This window comes from Sorex fumeus, unplaced genomic scaffold (assembly GCF_029834395.1).
Source record: "Sorex fumeus unplaced genomic scaffold, SorFum_2.1 ptg000122l, whole genome shotgun sequence".
Taxonomy (NCBI): domain Eukaryota; kingdom Metazoa; phylum Chordata; class Mammalia; order Eulipotyphla; family Soricidae; genus Sorex; species Sorex fumeus.
In genome coordinates this window covers 18923241-18929655 of record NW_026606179.1, presented here as the reverse complement: position 1 = coordinate 18929655, position 6415 = coordinate 18923241, and the positions used below count along the sequence as shown (strand labels likewise).

The 6415-nt window shown below is 47.5% G+C and overlaps 1 non-coding gene across 1 annotated transcript; it reads right to left on the bottom strand.

The window, feature by feature from the left end:
• Window positions 1-1006: 1006 nt before the first annotated feature.
• Window positions 1007-1113, bottom strand: LOC130044638 (U6 spliceosomal RNA). The gene has a single exon (XR_008795473.1). It is a non-coding gene; the product is annotated as a U6 spliceosomal RNA (small nuclear RNA).
• Between the last annotated feature and the right edge of the window lie 5302 nt (window positions 1114-6415).

Here is a 6415-nt window from a genome sequence, read left to right as displayed (position 1 = left end):
CCCCCGCCCCCCACCAAGAATGATTCCTGAGCACAGAGCCAGGAGTAAGTCCTGAGCACCGCTGACTCAAGCTCTCCTCAACCCACTCCAAAAAACCTTACCTCACACCACACACCAAAATCTGTTCCAGATTGATGGCTAACTTTACTATAACACCAAATGATAAAACTTTTTATTTTTTGGGGGGAGTGGGATGAAACATGAGATGTTAACACCCCTAATGAGAAGGATGGTGATATCTCTGACACATGCCCTAAAAATGATTCCCTGGGGCTGGAAGCCTGGCTTTGCATAGAACACTTGTCTTGCATGTGTGAGGCCCTGGGTTCGTTTCCTGGCCCTGCTAACAAACAATCTGTAAGTGAGAGACTGAGAAATCAGACAGCATTAAAGTTAAGGCCTTTTGGGGCTGGAGCGATAGCACAGCAGGTAGGGCGTTTGCCTTGCATGCAGCGGACCCGGGTTCGATCCCCAGCATCCCATATGGTCCCCCGAGCACCGCCAGGAGTAATTCCTGAGTGCAGAGCCAGGAGTGACCCCTGAGCATCGCTGGGTGTAACCCAAAAAGCAAAAATAAGTAAATAAATAAATAAATAAATAAATAAATAAATACAGTTAAGGCCTTTTGATGACTGACAAGCACATTCAGGCGCACAAAGGCAAGATTCAGGAGACACGTTTATATGGTTGGCCAGCAAATAGCCTGTGTGCTGCCTATATAAGAAAACAAAACATTTACTTTCCTATGTATTTTGAGGCCACATCTAATGGTTTTCAGGGGTCACGCCTAGTGGCAGTGTTTAGGAGACCATGTGGTGCCAAGGATGACACGTGGGCTCCCACCTGCAAGGCAAGGGTGTCATTGGCCTTTTCAAGTCATCTCTTCATCCCTTAACAAATGCATTTTTTAAGTATAACTTATTTATTTGCTTCATAGAATAATAAGTGTTAAAAAGAATCCAAGTTGGGCTAAACTTATATGATAACTGTTTCATTCTTTTTTTTTTTTAATATGGAATGTTTCACGAATTTGCGTGTCATCCTTGAGCAGGGGCCATGCTAATCTTCTCTGTATTGTTCCAATTTTAGTATATGTGCTGCCGAAGCAAGCACGATAACTGATTCATTCTTAAGAGAAAAAGTATATAATAAGCAAAAATATCTTGAAAAAAGTAATTTCACTCTAAGAAATATATGAGCAAAAGTATTGGGTGAAGGAATTATGCATTTTTATTTTATTCCAATTTTTAATTTTTTTTGTTTTTGTTTTTGGATCACACTTGACAGGGGGCCGACTCCTGGCTCTGTGTTCAGGGATCACTCCTGGTGTTGCTCAGAGAACCACATGCAGTGCCAGGGACGAATCTGGGCTAGTCATGAGCAAGACAAGCACCTTCCCTACTATACTACCTCTCTGGCCCAACAAATACTTTGTGTGTGTGTGTGTGTGTGTGTGTGTGTGTGTGTGTGTTGCTTTTTTGGGAGTCATGCCCAGCAAAGCTCAGAAGTTACTCCTGGGCTATTCCAGATTCTGCATTCAGGAATTACTCCTGGTGGTGCTCAGTGTGCATATGGGAAGCCAGGGATTGAACCCTGGTCAGCCATGTGTAAGGCAAACACCCTACCTGCTGTACTATCGCTTCGGCCCCAACAAATGCATTTTTTTTCTTGGGTCATACCCAGCGATGTTCAGGGGTTACTCCTGGTTCATGCACTCAGGAATGTGCTCCTGGCGGTGCTCCGGGGACCATATGGGATGCTGGGAATTGAACTGGGTCGGCCATTTGGCTGCGTGCAAGGCAAACGCCCTACCCGCTGTGCTATCGCTCCAGCCCCAACAAAAGTATTTTTAAAACTGATAACCCTGGATATGTGGGAGATAGCTCAAAGGTTTAACAGCTTACAAGTATAATGCTCCCAAGTTTGATCCTGACACTGCAAAATCTCCTGAGCACTGCTGGAGGGGTCCCTCCTCCCTCCACTTTCCCCCAAACCCCCAAACAACCTTATAGGAAACTCTGCAAGATATTAGTTTATTTATTTGGTTTTTTAAATTTATTTTATTTTTGTTTGGGGGGGGGTCACACCCAGAAGTGCTCAGGGCTAACTCCTGGCTCTGCTCTGGGGACTAATCCCAGGTGGGCTGCATGCAAGACAAACCATCTAGTCACTGCACTATCTCCTCAGCTTCATTTTCTTCTGTCTTTACCCCTCAATTTTATTTTTAAAAGTTTAAACTGAACTTTGGGGCTGGAGAGATAGTACAGCAGATAAGGCGCTTGCTTTGAATACTGACACCAACCTGGGTTCAATCCCCAGCATTCCATATGATCCCCTAAGCACCACCAGGAGTAGATTCCCGAGAGTAGAGCCAGGAGTCACCCCTCAGGATTGCCGGATGTGACCCAAAAAAGTTTAGACTGGAAGCCTTGAATGCAGCTGGCCCTAGTTTGAATCCCAGGCACTATCGAGGGATCGTTTGTTCATAAGCACAGAGACAGGAATAGCCCCTAAGCATCACCGTGGCACCCACCCCCAATATTATTACTATTATAATTCATTGTGCTGAGTTGAACCCAGGTCCTCGCAAATGCAAAACAAGTGTTCTGTTTAGTTACACCACTAACACTTTTCTTCATTTCTACCTCAGGGACCACCAGGGAGAAGGGCTATCTATACCCAGCAGTGTGGGGGGCCTTGGTGCCAATAGTGAAGCCCAGAACCACACGGCTGAGCATGTGCTCTGCCACTCGAGTTCTCTCTCCTGCTCCAGACGTTCAATGTCCTACACAATGAGCTCTGACTGCATCTGCTTGGATTGGGTCAAATGAACCCTCCAGCGGCACAGCTGTTAGTGAGCACCTTAGAGAGAAGGAAGTGTTCCGTCAGGCAGAGGGAAATGATCATATACTCTGGATCGTCGATTTGCTCGAGCGGGCCCAGTAACGTCTCTATTGGAGACTTTGTTGTTACTGTGTCTGGCATATCGAATACTCTCGGTAGCTTGCCGGGCTCTCCGAGAGGGGCGGAGGAATCGAACTCATGTCAGCCATGTTGGCCGCGTGTAAGGCGAACGCCCTACCCGCTGTGCTATCGCTCCAGCCCATTTACTTTACTTTTACTTTTACTCTGGACACAAATGTGGTCTCTCCTCAAGAGAAATACATCTATACCCTATGACCCCCTCCCCTTGTTTTGTGTTTTTTTGTTTGGTTTTTTGCTTTTTGGGTCACACCCAGCGATGCACAGGGGTTACTCCTGGCTCATGTACTCAGGAATTACTCCTGGCGGTGCTCGGGGGACCATATGGGATGCTGGGAATCGAACCCATGACATCTGTATGCAAGGCAAATGCCCTACCTGCTGTGTTATCACTCCAGCCTCCCCCCCACCCCGTGCCTGTTTTATTTTGGGACCACACCCGGGGATTCTCAGGAGTTACTTTTTTTTTAGGGGTTACTTTTTTGTTTGGGGGCCACACCCAGGGATGCTTAGGGCTTACTTCTGGTTCTGTGTTCAGAAATCACTCCTGTCAGGGCTTGGGAGACTATCTGGGATGCCAGGGATTGAACCCAGGTCGCCGGCATGCAAGGCAAGTGCCCTACCTGCTGTACTATTGCTCCAGTGACCCACCTTTTTACTCAAGAGAAATATGTCTGTATATTCACACGAGACTGTGACTGTTCTAGAACAAAATATGGACTAAATGGTCAAAAGCCAAACAGATAAACAAAGCAGCAATTAGAATGTCTATGAAAAGGGGCTGGAGAGATAGTACAGTGACTAAGGCTTGCACGCAGCCCATCCGGGTTCAATCTCTGGCACCCCATGTGGTCCCCTGAGCCCTGCCAGGAGTGAGTTCTGAGCACAGAGCCATGAGTAAGACCTGAGCACTGACAGTTGTGCCACCCCCAACCTTCTTCCCATGAACAATAGCTACGTAAAGAAATTGTGTGTATTCACATAATGGCAGCAACTTTTCCATTTTTCTTTCTTTCTTTGGGCCACACTCTACTGTGTTTGGACTTACTCCTGGCTTTATACTCTGGGATCACTTCTGGCATGGCTTGGAGGACTATAAGCAGTGACAGAAACTGATCCCAGCTCTGAGGGATCTTATCTCTGTGCTCCCGCTCCAGTCTTCAGAATGGGGTTTCTTAAGCTTCTCCCACTCACGACCCCTTTTCTACTTGAGAGATTTTTTATGCAACCCTGGGCATATAGGTATTAAAAACAAATTAGGATCTGGAGTGATCGTACAGCTGATAGGGCACTTTCATTGCACAAGGCTGACCAGGATTCAATCACTGACATCCCATGTGGTCCCCTGAGCATCCCCAGGAGTAATTCCTGAGTGCAGAGCCAGGAGTAACCCCCGAGTATCGCAGGAGAGGGTGGGCCTCCCACCCCTCCCCCAGTCAAACAGTAACTGATGATAAATCATAAAGAATTTTTTCTTTAAAACAAATTAGGCTCATGGTCAGTTTGAGCATGAATAGTGCAACTTAAACTGCAGCAGAAAGGGCTGAGCTGCAGGAAATTTTTTAGGGGCCAGAGAGGTGGCTCAATGGCCTGTGCACATGCTTTCTATGCACAAGGCCCAAGTTCAGTCCCTGGCACTGCAGGGTCCCCCAGCACCACAGTGATTCACCTCTGAGCGCTGAGCTGGGAATAATCCTTGAACACTGCCAGATGTGACCCCAAAACCAAAATTAAAAAAAAATTCTTTGTTGGGGCTGGAGCAATAGCACAGCAGGTAGGGCGTCTGCCTTGCATGCGGCAGACCCTGGTTCGATTCCCAGCGTCCCAGGGATAATTCCTGAGTGCAGAGCCAGGAGTAACCCCTGTGCATGGCCAGGTGTGACTCAAAAAGCAAAAAAAAAAAAAAAAAACAAAAAACTTTGTTGTTGTTATTGTTTTGCTTGTGTTTGGGCCACACCTGGCGATGCTCAGAGGTTCCTCTTGGCTCTGCACTCAGGAATGACTTCTGGTGGGGCTCAGGGGACCATATGGAATGCTGGAGACTCAATTCGTGTCAGCTATGTGCAAGGCAAATAAATGCCCTACTCACTATACTGTTTCTCTGGCCCCAATGTTTTTTTCTGGGGGGGTCACACATGGCGATGCTCAGGGGTTATTTCTGGTTCTGCACTCAGGAGTAACCATATGGTGGGACCATAAGGGGATCGAACCTAGGTCAGCCGCCTGCAAGGCAAACGCCCTACCCTTTGTGCTATCGCTCTGGCCCCCAGCCCCAATGTTTAAAAAAAATTTTTTTTTTGCTTTTTGGGTCACACCCGCAATGCACAAGGGTCACTCCTGGCTCTGCGCCCAGGAATTATTCCTGGTGGTGCTCGGGGAACCATATGGGATGCTGGAAATCGAACCCGGGTCGGCCGCGTGCAAGGCAAACATCCTACACGCTGTGCTATCGCTCCAGCCCCCAATGTTTTTAAATTTAAAAACAATTATAAGGTATGTTTTGTGACTTCCACAATGGTCCCCACGTGGAATTACACCCCAGAGTTTAAGAAGCTTGGGACAGAAGCTGGAGCGACAGTACAGTGTATAAGTTGCAGGGGGTGGGGTGGGCAGTACCTGCCTTGCATGCAGCTTTGATCTCTAGCACCACATACAGCTCCCAAAGCCTGACTGTGAGTGATCACTGAGCATAGAGTCAGGAGTAAGCCCTGAGCCCAGGATGCCCCCCCCCCAACCAAAACCAAACCAAACAAAAATAATTAAAAAAAAAAAAAAGAAGTCTGGCAAGCCTATATAACCTGGGTGCGCAGGACTCTATGCCTCTGACATTGATGTAATTGGCTGGAGCGATAGCACAGCAGGTAGGGTGTTCGCCTTACAAGTGGCCAGCATGGCCGACCCGAGTTCGATTCCTCCGCCCCTCTCGGAGAGCCCGGCAAGCTACCGAGAGTATTCGATATGCCAGACACAGTAACAACAAAGTCTCCAGTGGAGACGTTACTGGGCCCGCTCGAGCAAATCGACGATCAACGGGAGGGCCTTTACCTTACCTTTATTGATGTAATTAGACGCCATGAAATTCACACACTGAAGCGCCCAAGGGTGCGTTTTTCAGGTGATCCCTTGTAATAACCTCATCATGAAGCCTCAACTACTGGGCTATTATTTGTTTCAATTTGGGCGCCATACCTCATAGTGCTCAGGGGTCCCAGAACTGTATAACTAGCTTCATTCAACAAATGGGGGAAATAGAGGCACGGTGACATTAAATAACTGACTGCAACTAGTCACTGCTTGGACTTGGTCTAAATACAGGCCGCCTGACTCCTCAGAAAGTGCTCTTCACTGCAGGCATCTTCTCTCCCAGGAGCAGAGTAAGACAGTGGGAAGGGCAAGAGCATACCTGAAAATCCAAACTGAAGGAAAAGCGAAA